Below are 13737 nucleotides of genomic sequence, written 5' to 3'. Positions count from 1 at the left end.
TAACAACAGAGAAACATGTCTGGAGCTTCTTTAGAGAGTAGTCTTTAAATTTAGCTGCCCTAGCCAGTCGGAGAGCCCTGCTACCTAAAGGCGTGTGATTTAAGTGGGATACGGAAGCTTCTTAACGGAGCGGGCAGCATGTTGGTGATACCACAGCTCACATGCTTTGGCATATTTTTGCCTTCGTGAGTTTGTGACACTGAATTCAGGCTGTGTATAGCTTCCCTTGCGGAATTTCTCTAATTCATCACTTGAAAGTGTTTGTTAGTCTCAATCTTCTACACTGGCAATATATTTTAACAAGCCCACCCCTGTTGCCATAGAGCCCTACTTACTCCATGATCTTAATGCTGACCTAGCATGTTGAAGCAAAAACTTGGCTTTAATCTTTTGAGTATCACACCAAACTGAAAAACCTGCAGAATGAAGGGCGGATGAACGGACATTTCCTCTTAGGTAGCACGTTTCAGTTGAGCCAGGGGAAGTTCACCTTACAGCACCGTTTGGTTTCTTCTTGCAGAAGAGGGTGCAGGTTAGCCTGGAGGGCTGTGAGAGCTGGGCTGCCAGCCTGCTCCACTGCATAGGGTATCACCTTGATTTTCTGTTTCTTATTTTGTCGCTGTTAAGACGATTAGTTTTTAAAGCAGCTGAGGAAGGGACTTCCCCTGTTGTGGCTTAAATTTTTGGTAGCAAAAGATTCTTCCATGTAGCAGACAAAGTGAAAACATTATGCAAGAGTGGAGGCTGAAAGTCTGAATGTTCTAACTGGAAAGAGTTTTCCCAGCCATACACAGATATTTGCCAGCAAGGGCTTGTGGCTGTAGTATTTGGTAGTGTACAAAACTCCTCCTCAGCAGCCTTTAAAACAAATATTTAGAGATGACTGTTTTCAGTAATGTTTATCAACTTTGAGACAATCTGTAAATTTCTACATTAGTGTTTACAGTAGTGTAAACGCTACTGCTAACTTTTGATGGCTTGAAGTAGGGATACATGTAACGAGCAAAACTTGTGCTTCAATTGCAAACCCTTTTTTAGAGCTTTGTGGTAGATTTCTATGGCACTCCCGGTAGCTGTCGGTGATGTAGACAGATACACGTAAAGAACAAAGTTTGGGCTTCAGTGTCAGACCATGCTGAAAATGTCATTGCAGAGCTGATGGCTGTGTGTGACGTTCCAGTAGTAAAAGTGTCTGCTTGGGAATGAGAGTTTTCAGAAGTATTTGTGTTACCCTTTGAGCCTACTCTTCCAAGCAAATCTTTAGTCAGACTGGAGTGTCCCCTGAAATACAGCACCTTTGGATGCCATCTCTGGAAAAAACTGTTTCTCAGCTCTTACTTGAAAGTTCAACCTTTTGCTGATTGTTTTTATTTGAAATCATGTGTGAGCTGTAAACCACGCTTTATAAATCTACCCTAATTCAAGCAGTGTAATTCAGTTTAAACTAAGTATTTGTACTCAGTATCTAATTTTTATTTTTACATTTTTCTCCTGAAAATAGTGACATTTGAGTTCATAATTTATTTCTAATGCAATGTAAACACAGTCCATAGTTTCTAAAGAAATTAATCACACAGCTCTTCAAATTTATAATGATGGTAAGGTTTGACTCTCACCCCAGATAGCCGTCTTTTTTTGATTCAACTTTTAGTAGGTCATGAAGTTGCTAGTGACTTCTATAAATGCTTTAACAAAATCAAAAGCACTAAAAAAAAATATAAAAACTGTATTTGCAGTTCACGTTCACATACCTTTCCAGATAATCCTTCACTGAGCGCTCACTCTGGTATAAAATTTCAGCTTTCTGCCTGCCTTGCCGACTGTCAGTCTGCAGTCTTGGAAGACCTGGAAAGGAGGTGGCTCTTTCCTGACCAGTGTCTAGTGCATTAACAGGCAGTACAGAGATGGTGTTTCTCTGCTCTTGGTATGCTTTTTAAAATCCTGTCACCAAAGGTCCTTGTACAGCTGCCGCTGCTGCATGGTTGTGCCCTGTAACTCTTCCTGCTTTCCCGGGAAGAGCTCAGCCTTGCTATTGCTAACACAGCTTGGAGGCAGCGGACTCGATGCTCTCTCTTCCTGCAGTCCCTCGATGTTGGTCATTACCCAGAGATTAGTTTCAGGTCATTAGCCCAGAGACCAGACATCCCATCCCTTCAGGTTTCCCATCACTTCGGTAATTTGGTGGGTTCACCTTGTCTCCTAAGGAAAACTGTTTCTGGCGTTGTGTTATTTTTCTTATTTGCCTCATAAATGTTAGTAATAATGTCACAATTCCATCTGTTTCCTTTTAGCAATTGTCAGTCCTACACTGATCATTTTTAAGATTATCTAATTGTATATGCAAAACATACCACTTATTATAGGACTTAATTTCATTATAGCTGCATGTAACTCTGTCATGACTACTACTATTATAAGGCTTTAATTTGAATTTTTAATAAGGGCTTTGATCCTGAAAATAATTACAAGCATTCAATTATAATTGTGTATTATCGATGTATATTATGTATGTATATTATTATGCAGAGGGCTTACTCACATGCAAGTTACTGATGTACAAGTACTTGCATAATTAAATCCTTATATTATCAACTTTTGGAAAAGCACTATTATTACCATATATGCAGTAACGTTTGTCAAGGGTACCCAATTTTCTTTTCAGTAGTGATTTAGACACTTAGGAGCCCCTTCTAGGGCTAAGGCTTCTAAGTGTGTGTGAATGATTTTGGTGTTAAGGCATATGCCCTTTCAGCTTAATGTTTGTAAAATTGACCAATTGATTACTGATACACGTGCATACACACACACTTTGCTGTCTTCATTACTGAGGTGCAGCCTCTGTTGACAGAACATACACTTATATTTTAACTACATGCAAAATGGGATGTAACAGCTGAGGAATACAGAACGTAAGGTAAACCAGGAAACTTAGTTCAGGAATACTACAGTTTTCCTCAATGCAAATCAAAAAAGGCCCCTTGAAATATATTCAGTGTACCTGTGCCTTTATGAAAGTGTAATGGACAAGTACATGTAGTAAAACTTTCCTGTCTAGTTGGTTTGCTGCTGTTGTTGTTGGTTCCCCCCCTCCCCCCCGCCCAGTATGGAAAGGAAAATAAGGCTGAAAGAATTATTTGATAAAAGTCCAAACTTCTTTTGACCTAGAGCATGCATTTGTGTTTGGGGAGTATCCAAGAAGAATATTTCTATGATTGTGTCTCAACTCTCAAAACTTGAAAAGATGTTTCTAGTTCAGCTCAGTAGTTGGTTCCTGGGGACCCTTGTTTCCTCAGCCTGCCTTTCAAGTTAGGCGCTATTCCTCGCGGACCACAGGATTTTCTGCTCCCCCATATCCTACCTTGGAAGACGAATAGAATAATGTAGCATGCTTCTTCACATACTGATTCCTTTTTCTGTATCCCTTTTGGGAATGAGGAAGGGACTCGTGTTGTCACAGGTAATAGCATCCTATGAATTCTTTAGTTAGTGTTTTATGCAAAACTCTACAGCTACTGTAGATGACACAGAAGACCGTCATTCTGCTCTGCTACCATTAATCTAAATCACCGATCACTGAGCTGAAGTGATTATGATAATTTTGTTTGATATGTAGAAACAGTATATTCGATGTTACAGAGTAAACATGGCATACTCGCCAGTTTAATATATGAATATATGTATGTGAAATTGAAAGCAGTTAGGAGCGATTGGTGTGGGAGGTAATACCGAAACATAAGAATACCAGTGATAATTGGGAACTGTGCAAGTCTATTCATTAGGTGCCAAAAAGTACAACTCATTAATCATGAAAGAGAACTTCTTTGGATTAAAAAAAAATGTGATTAAAAGGGAAGTTAATCAACAAGGGAGTAATAAGGATGAACAATGAATAGATAAAAATGGAAAAGCTGAGAGCACTGCATGTTAGGAAATGGGCAAGTGCTAAATGACATCAGAGCATAGCTAAAAAAGAACAAATACAAATTATCGTAGATCTCTTCACAAACTATTCAGCAGCAATGAAATTCTAAAAATGGCATAGGTCTAATCATAGCTGGGTTTGCTAAAGAACAGTGGAAGCAAGGCTAAAAATATAATTTTTCAAAAATACTTGAGAAGAGAGAAACTGTATGTCACACAGAGATAACGACATACTCTTCATTTTCAGAAGTAACTAACTAATGCGTTGAATGATTTGGTATACGGTTAAAAAACTTTGAACTGCAGGTCTAGGTAGCTTACACCAAAAAGGAATATTCCACCTCTGGGTAAGGAGCTTTCTGAATGACTAGTGCAGAATTTTAATCAATTAAGCTATCCTACATAGGGTCAAAAAGTCTTGTGAATGATGACTAATATTTAAAACCCATAAATGTGATGACTAGGATAAGTAAAGGTGAGGTAAACTGACAGCCGTTCTGGACAGGATCATGGTAAAGCTAATATGGGAAAGAGATGGTAGTTGCTGAGCGGTAATCTGATTTAGTAGCGGAGAGGAAGTCTTGTCTAATTTATAATACTCAGAGAATCCCAAGTCTGGCTGATTTACGCCTTTGCCTTTGCATCATTCACTTAATTTCATCACACGGCATTGCAGAAGAAGGGAGATGGTGCTTTCAAGGGAACAACTGGTACGCAAAATCAATGGATTTGTGTATTACGTAAAATCGTGTTAAATAGACCAAAAAATAAAAACCAGAACAATTGATCTGTACAAGGTCTTGGGGGAACAGTCTCAGCATGCTGCTTGCTCTGGCGTATGAAAGAAGGTGCAGGTCCTTGTATCTAATGAGGGGATTAGAGATGCTCGGATGAATGTTATATTTGTGTGCTTGAATTCTTCTCACGTACAAATATCCTCCAGCTTTGAATCTTGACCTCTTTGCACATTTTCAGTTCTGATCCCGCTCAGACCTACTTACTAATGAGGTATAAGATCATTGCCTGAGGTGGAAGCTGTGGCACATCAGAATTCACACTAAAGTTGCTTTACACTTCAGTGGAAATAGCAGTGAAGGAGTTGCCGAATACGTTGTGCTTTACAATTAATATTTTAAGTATGTATTGAAGATACATGCATCTTTTTGTATTCTTCACAACTCTGTCAATGTATAATATAGGAAATAAAAGGGAATTAAAATATATTTTTAAAGGTAGAATTAAAAATCTTATGCTGCATATTGCACTTTGCTATTTTGCAGGTGACTGTAATGGCTAAAGATTTTTAATTGTGCTTAGTGTTGAGTCGAATTTTTTAATGCAAACCTTGCTCAACATTTTTTATACCATTTTTTCCTTATCTTGAGGCAATGGGCGTGACAAATGATACCAAAAGAATCTACAGGATAACTTCTGGAGTAAAAGCTGTGCTGATATCTGGTACAGTCAGTCGAAATTGCGTTTCTACTATTAAAATGCGTTTTCTCTATATAAAATAAAAAAAATAAACTAAATAAAATGTGCACTTCGGAAGGAATTAGCTCTTCACTTACATCCCATTGTATGCATTTCTGCTGGTTCTTATTATCATTGCAACATGCATCTTACCATCGATGTTGCTGATTATCTTAAATTTTGATTTTTGGTGGTAATCAACATGGACCAAACCAAATCCGTGCCCTTTACAGTGAAGGGAAATACGTACAAGCCATGCGCCACCCACCCTTAGTTCTTTAATATCTCTCAAAGCGGTATTGCACTCGTACAGAACAATCATGTTATCCCTCTTGTACTGCACTAAGCAGAACCTTTTGTTTCTTTATGTAGATTGCTTTAAGAGTGGTGAGTCGATAACAGAAGCAGGGAGCGTGGTGCTTCAGCTGGAAGTGTGGTCTGTGTGCAGTTGATATGTCAGTTCTGTCCGGTTGCTACCACAGGAGCACACGATAAGAGCATGCTGCTCCTTTATCGATCCGAGCTCCCTGCAAATTGCTCCTGCAACCGAGTGCTTAGTCCTCGTGGCAATATGGGACATTCTTCTGCGCTGTGTCCCTGCCCGATGCGTGTGCCGCGAGAGCAAGAAATGTTAGGCGAATGTGTGTAATTTTAGACAAGATAGTTGAAACATACAAGCCTCTAATTCAAAACAGCGTTATATGTACCCACCGAGGGGTTACACAAATCAGTAGTAATTTAAAGAGTACTGCAGTCAGTCTGTTAGAATATTCTAGAGGAAATACAGATAGCTGGGACTTCCTCATTGTATGACTTAATTACATGTTGAGCGTGCATCTGTCTGATATACGTGTAATTGCTGCTTGCCTCCTTGTTGAAATTTTCCAGGGCTTTCTTGTGTATCAGTGGTAACGCTCAGCTCTCCAAGCTGGAATGAACAATTGAGATATTTCAGCTTACCAGAATGAGTCATTTATTAGTTAGCACCTGAATATTACCAGTCTTGGGGGGAAATGTTAAGGAATAATTAATAATTTTCCTGTAATTAGCAGAAAATGCTACAAAATCTGTCACTTTTTAGATGCCAAGGCAAGCCAAGCAGGGTGTGGTGCGGTGGAACTTTGCAGCTGTGCATAACTGGGATTAATAGTAGATTACTGGTTTAAACCTGATTTAGAAATAGCACTTTGTACATCCCTTTTAAGTGTCCTTTTGGATTCGATTCAGTCAGTAGAACTTCTTTCAAATACCAATGCTCCTGCTCAGGGGGCAGACCTCTGGCCTGCCATGTCAGGAGCAGCTATTCAGTTGGAGGTAGGCCTCCAGCTCAGCCCTACCTCATTCTAACTGAAGTGAGTGTTCCTAACAAGAGCAATGAAATGCAGAAATCTGGCTTAACGCATTGATGACTTTGTCCCTGTGCTTCTTGCTTGCCTTTTTCCCCCCAGGTATATGTTAATACTTTGAGCTGGATTCCCCACATAGTGGGGTGCTCCCACACAGGAATTGCTTAAAATACTTCGCTAGACTATCTTTTAAAACTTCCTTTTTTAGATCATTAATTTCTCAAAAGAACAAATTTCGAATAAATTTCAAGATGGAGTCGTTGCCAAGCGCTGTGTTTGTTACCTGGGCCTGAAAGTCGGGAAGTGCTGGGAACTCTGCAGAAGGAACAGGTTTGGTCCTACTGGGAAGTCTTTTAAACTGAATAAGGAAGATGCAGGAACCTCTAGCTGGAACCTCTTCTGTCTGGAGAATGAGGTGTGATGAACCTCAGTTGCTCAACTGTGGTTTCAGGCTAGGGTCAGAAACGGAGGAGTTGCGCTCACAGGGATAGGTGATTGTGATGGGATATGTATGATACGTGATAGGTACAATACAAATATTAGGCACTGGAATTTCACTTTTCCATAACTTACCTTTCCTGGTGTGTGTTTCGCCGGAGGCTTGCTGGCAAGGTACAAAACTCCTATAAAATCTTCGGTATTGCCATATCCTCAACAAACTTTTTGTCTGCTTCTCCATCAGTCTTTGAGCCACAACTTTCTGGTATTTGTCATTTATCAGGTGGTCCATTAGGTCTGTTTCCGTCTGAGATCTCTGCTATAATACATCCATTTTATGGATGGAGAAACTAAGTCATAGCTGAGTTAACTTCTGGAGGGTGATCAGTATGTAGAGCACAGAGCCGGTTTTGTTTACAAAACCACAGATGCAAACTGGTTTTCTGGGATAAATTTGGGAGCAGTATGACCACGACAAACTTATCCTTGTGTCACTAGTGAGATATTTCTCCTTGTTTGCTCTGTGCCCGCTGCTCCTCTCTGGCCTTACCTGCGCTGTGAGTGTCAGCCGAGCACAGAGAAGGGGGTGAATGTGGCCGGGGATCCAGCAGTCACATTGCTCTGCAGAATCCCAACTCCTAAATCAGAGACTGGACTCGGATTCTTCAGAAATACCTGTCTTCTATAAAAACAGGCAGAATTTGAGTCAAAACGCCTGTGGGTTAGTATATGACAGTATTGCAAACTTTGGTATCTGCCCTACTGATTTAAGCTCCAACTTCTGAAATTGGATAATAATTTAATGAAAGCAAAGATAATATATTTCAGTGAGAATTTCTAAATGAGTAATGTCCTTAAAGCCCAGAACAAATAATAGAAAATTCTGATGTTCAAGTATCTGCTGATGTCAGGAGAGCTTCTTGGAGTTTGTTTCTCCTTTTTCTCTTGCCATTGGTAGCCAGTGTTAATATTAAAAGGAAAAAATAAAAGGACACTAGCACTTCAAATTGAGTTTATATAATGTTATATTTCCAACGTCATAGCATCATTTTCTTAGCAAAGTTTGTTGGCACTGAAAGAGCATTACTTACAGTTGGTTTATAATGTAATTTATTCAAGTATAAATGAACCTGCAGGTCCCTTGCCCACAAGGTGACTTGGGCATTGCTTGTAGTCTGCTCTGCAGCAGTAGTAGGCTGTCGCTGTTGGCTGTTACCATCTCTGACATAGACGTGTAAATAGGGGTAGGAAGTGCGGCTGTGGAGCTTGGAGGAGGGGTGATGGTTATTGATGCAGTGCCCAGTATAAGCACCTCATTTTTCACTCAGTGTCAAGATGTGCAATAATAATTGTTCCAAGATGATTATTTTACAATCTGTGGGCTGAAACAACTGGGTTTTTGGCTTTTTTATCAAACAGCTAATACAAAGCTCATTTTTCATAGAATCCCCTTCAGTGTATAAAGAGGGACTTCTCTGTGCAGGCTTTATATAAACATTAATATTTTTTCTCTTAACATTTCATTCTCTGAACATTACAACAGAATTTTCAGCAAATTTAACACACACAAAAATTAGCCTGTATGATTAGCTTTGATAACAAAGGAAAGTTCATTGTGATTTTCCCTGTTGAGGAATTTGTTTTAATTAAAAAAATGACTGTGAGGAAAATAATGAACAGGAAGTTGGGTCACTGGACAGTGTGAAAAAGTTGGCATCAACCATATCCAAGGTCGTTACTTTATGTGCTTAATGAGTAATGTGGTTAGCTTCTGAAACAGTGAAACAGGTGTCACATTCTTTTTGACCTCCCATGTAAGATGTTACTTTATTCAGTTGGGAAAAACGAACAAACAATGGAAGTATTTTTAAATTTTAAGGTCAAAGCTGAAAGCTTTCTTGGCTCACTAAAGAGCTAGACATGCATGGAAATATTAGTTGACTATTACAGCTAAACCAGTGCTCATCTGTCACACATTTTAAAGGGTAAAGGCTTTACATATTCTGAAAACCTCTTTACTTGAGTAGTCATTCAAACACCCACTGAGTTAGAGGTAAAAAAGCTGCAGAATAGTCTAGCTAGAATGGCAATAACAGCAGCATGTTCTCTGCACTTTTTATCCTGGAGACCTTGGTAGAATACATAGGTCACCTCTCTGTGACTGGCAAGAGAAATCAGAGGGATAGGTGTAGTACTGCTTTGCCAGGAGACGAGGAGTCTGCTCAGGATTAAAAAGGAATATTCTCTGTAGCTCCATGTCCTGCACCAGGAATGTGGTATTGAGGTCTTTAGAACATTAAAGCAAAGATATATTGTTTTAGGAGATTAGAAACTGAAGAAAAGAAATTGATCCACAGTGGCACTCCCGTAGATATAGTGAAATCCGGCTTTATGTTTGCCTGTGTCTGCATCTCCTGATTTACATTCAGCAGAGGTTCTGAGAAGACTGAACTAACCTGCTCTGTGTTGCCAATTTTCATTATTTCACCCTGATTTATCTGGTACTCAGTACTTTTTTCAGGGCTCCTGTGTTGTTCTTTTTATTTGAAAATCTAGGCTTTCTTTCTCCTTTTTAATTTTTTTCTTTTTTTTTTTTTTTTGTTTCTGGAGTCAGTTGTTATCATGGTAACCATAGTCAAGTAAATGAATTTTTTTCCCCTCTTTCAAATAGAGAAATAGCTACAGAAGAGCTAAGCAGTTTAAGATTTATAAACTTTAAATGAGGTTAACACATAAATGTTAACACTTCATCATCAAGTGCTATAAAAAACATGAGTAGTTAGAGAATCTGCTGAGTTGAGTTGCTGTTAGGGAAGGCAACTCTGGTGAAAAATATTAAATTGGATTAACAAAACCCTATTTATAAATGTGTAGCTTTAAAATCACCTGAAATCTTCATGATCTCTTCTGGCCTCTGGTCTAGAGAGGCACAGAAAATCATCCTGTAATTTGTTCTTACTGGATCAAAATACATACTTTATACAAGCCATACTATAAAAGTTTTCCAAAGACAACCAAATCACTTAGCCCATAAATCCTACTAACTTCTGGGAAACTTGTGGTTTTAACTGCAAGAACACTTTTGGTGTCAATCAGGCCCTGATTGCAAAGGTCGCCAAGTTGCTTTTAGCCGTATTACCTGTAATCTTGAGTTAAAGATTTTGTGTGCCGGGGGTTGTGTAAATGTGTAAAAAGGTGCCCACTCGACTTCATAAAAGCCTCCTTTTGTGTCATCTTAAATAGACCTGAAGATGTTATTCTAGTCTTACTTAAAGAAAGACCCTCTTAGGAAGCTCAGTGAGAATGCATCCCTGAGGTGTTTATTTTTGTTTTATTCAATTCTGGGAAAAGGGTGGCTATCTTTAATAAGTTATGGGGAAATTTTGTTTGATAATGACCCATTTTAATCATGCAATAATCAAACTGTCCCATTATACGTGCCATTATTTAAAGACTGTTGCTAGCCATTTTATTCTTGCAGTTATATTTAGTTTTTCTTGTATTTTTAAAAATAAAACCTTTTTCCAATATTCTCTTATAGCTTTTATTCTGTTTCTTTGCATGCTAAATTACTCTTTACTAATCACAGAAGTTTAGGGGAGCTGCTTTCTTTTTCTTTCTTTTTCCTCCAGGCTACCTGGTGATCGCGTCCTTGAGCAGCCTGATCTGATTAAACTTGCCCTGGGCAGGGTCTTGGAGTAGATGACCTCCAGGGAGGTCCCCTCTAATGGGAGCTGCTCTGTCGTTCTGTCTTACAGGAAACACTGATTCCGTAATGCAGTGAAACCTTTTATGAGCTGGTAGCTGTAAGGGGGGGCTATGGATTGGTCATTTCTGATTTGTGGATGGCTGCTCTAGATCATCATTACAGGAATAGAAAGGACAGGAATTCTCAGCAAGCATAGGCAAAAATCAGCATTTTCAAGATGTTTGTGGAAAATGTTCTTTTCAGGTTTTTTTTTAAACAGCTACTGGCGTGTATATTTATTTTGAGTCTGCTTAGCAGTAATCGTATCTCTGAGTGATTACAAGTGTAAAAATACACAGCTTGCTGAAGTAATTAATAGTGTGAAGTAGTTTGTAATTTCAAATAAGTATAATATTTATTTTCAGTTACTTCTTTAACATATGACACATTTCTGCTGAGTTGTAATGGATCTAGGATATGAGTTCTTGAGCTCCAGGGGGAAAGCACTATTTTCCCTGCCCATAAGTGTGTAATGGTGCCTCATTTTGACCTGGAACTGATATATATACACAAATACATATACATGTTTATGTATCTGTGAAGTGATATATATAATATATATAATATAAATATATATATTGGAGTATATACATATAATTTTTTTAAATGACAAAAATGAGTGTTTTTGAGTAGCATTTTAACTGTTGCAAGGAGCAACTGAATATTGGCCTTTCAGTAGGTGTTTGTTTGCCTGTGCTTATCCCATTAGTCATCAGAAAAGAACAGTCAGTAAGGCACTTCTGTTTCTTAATGGCTCGCTGTGTTGTGCTGTCATACAGAGTAGTTCTGAATTCTGGAATGTTTTCTAAACTTGAGGGTGTAAAACGGGAAGGGGAGGGTTCTTCTAACCTGACTGCCTTTGCAATCAAAACTCTATACATAATGGAGTTTGGCCAAGTACATCCAGATACATCCAATGCAATTCATTTTTTTATCTTGCGATGGTCTTCTGCGATGTAAATGTGGGTGCTGCGCCCTCAGAGGGGGGCTGGATTCAGCCAGCTGTCAAAATGGAGATCAAAGTCTACTCACGTTAGGATTTGAGCTGTTCTTGTTTCGTGACACTGCTGTTTTCATTTCGGCAATGAAAAAGATGTGCCCTTTTAAAAGAGAAGGTTGTCTTCAGCCTCGCGTCCTCAGCCTAGGTTGGGGCCATCTGCCCCCTGCCAGGTTTATGACTGGACCAAGACATTGGCCCCCTGATATCTAGACCATGAATCCAAGGAGCGAGTGCTCTCCGCTCTGCTTACCCTGCGGCGTGTGGCTGCTATGTCTGTCTTTTGGATCAGCCTCTGCCTCTATCCAGGGAGTGCTGGAATAACTTGCTCTTTGTCTCTAATGTGTTTCTTTAATAGATCAGCGATTTTCATTCAGGCTCTTGTCTTGACTTTAAAGCCTTCTCTTGCTTCCGTGACACTTGTATAGCACCATTGCTGTCCATGTGAAGTGCTCCCTGTGTTATACAGTGTACGTTACAGAATTATGGATTGTAATTCCCACAGGTTTGACTGTTACACCCCTTCTGTCCTCCTCCTGGGGTACCTACTTTCTGAAGACTGTTTTGGCAGGGTGGTAGCCTTGCTTGGGCTGCTGGAGCCCATGTGAGGCGTTGCGTAAATGCCACACCAATAGTCTGATAGTCGTGGCTCTGAAGAGATGGTTGTTCAGGCACTTGTGCAAACAGCATGTGTATAATTTCAAGCCTAGTTTATCTCAATGTCAAGTAATTTTAATTCTCATACTTAAGCTATGCAAATTTCATCAGATCTATCTAATGGAGAATAGCTCTTTAAGAAAATTGATATTTTAATCACATTATCGGAACTAAGGGTCTTCTGATAAAACCACAGCAACAGCTTGGCTCTCCTCTGACAGAACGAAAGTCTGCTGTCTGTCATTCCCTGGTTGATAAGCTTGTAGTTGTTGCACCGGGAGCAGCTTCTACTCAGATGAGGATGAAACCCAGAAATGCGTAAAAGAAAATAATCTGTTTAACACTTTATTACTATGTATCGATATGTTGAGAGAAAGACCTATGACAGGCAGTGTTGGCGTATTGCTCTGGGAGGCTGTTGGAATGTGTAGCTGCGTTCTCAGGGAATGTTAGAAAACCATTGTGCGATAGCCTTTGAAAAAGGAAACTGTATCGAAACGGGTGGGGAAAAGCCCCAAACTAATAAAATCCAGACTTTTCTTGCAACAGTATCCTTGAACATATGCCTGAAGGTTGCAGTGCTTTCCACTTGCAAACTTGCTTTGATACAGCTTTGGAGAATGACTGTATTAGGAGTCTAAATAATAAAGATTTCAATATTTTGTGGTTTTTCTTTTTTTGCATTATATTAATATTGGTGTGAATTAAGCCTGTAAGTAGGATTTATTTTTCAAAACCAGGGCGTATTTAATATTGGTAAACATGTCTTTTTTTTTTTCTTTTTTCTTCAAGATGTCCATATTTTAACTATTCATTTTAATCAACATTGCTGGTATAGGTCAGGTTTAGAATAATGTACTTGCAATCAGGGGAAATCTTTCCAAAGGAAACTTGCTGGTGATAGTAATGAACTATTCTATACTTTTAGTGGATGCTTCTGTTGAGTGGAAAATTTGTATGTTCTATTCTATCAAAGGTGAGATTTTTCCTGCCTAGCAATTCTTTCTGTCTTAGCTTGCATCCTCTTCATCCCTTCTAAAGAGCTGATCTTTTTTCCTTTCTCCTCTCAGGGTTTTGGATGCCCTCCCTGGTGAGGGGCAGTAATATTTCCCCCTGCAGCTGGCTGGTAACCTTACGCTTGTGCTCCCTGTTCCTCC

At 39.1% G+C, this 13737-nt stretch overlaps 1 protein-coding gene across 3 annotated transcripts in view; it reads left to right on the top strand.

Moving 5' to 3' along the window:
* NRG3 (neuregulin 3) overlaps window positions 1–13737 on the top strand; it is a 417546-nt gene that overhangs the window by 24518 nt on the left and 379291 nt on the right. The window lies entirely within an intron of this gene.

The sequence above is a fragment of the Phalacrocorax aristotelis genome, chromosome 14 (assembly GCF_949628215.1).
Source record: "Phalacrocorax aristotelis chromosome 14, bGulAri2.1, whole genome shotgun sequence".
Taxonomy (NCBI): Eukaryota; Metazoa; Chordata; class Aves; order Suliformes; family Phalacrocoracidae; genus Phalacrocorax; species Phalacrocorax aristotelis.
The sequence above is the reverse complement of the archived record's forward strand: the minus strand, read 5'-3'. Positions and strand labels throughout refer to the sequence as shown.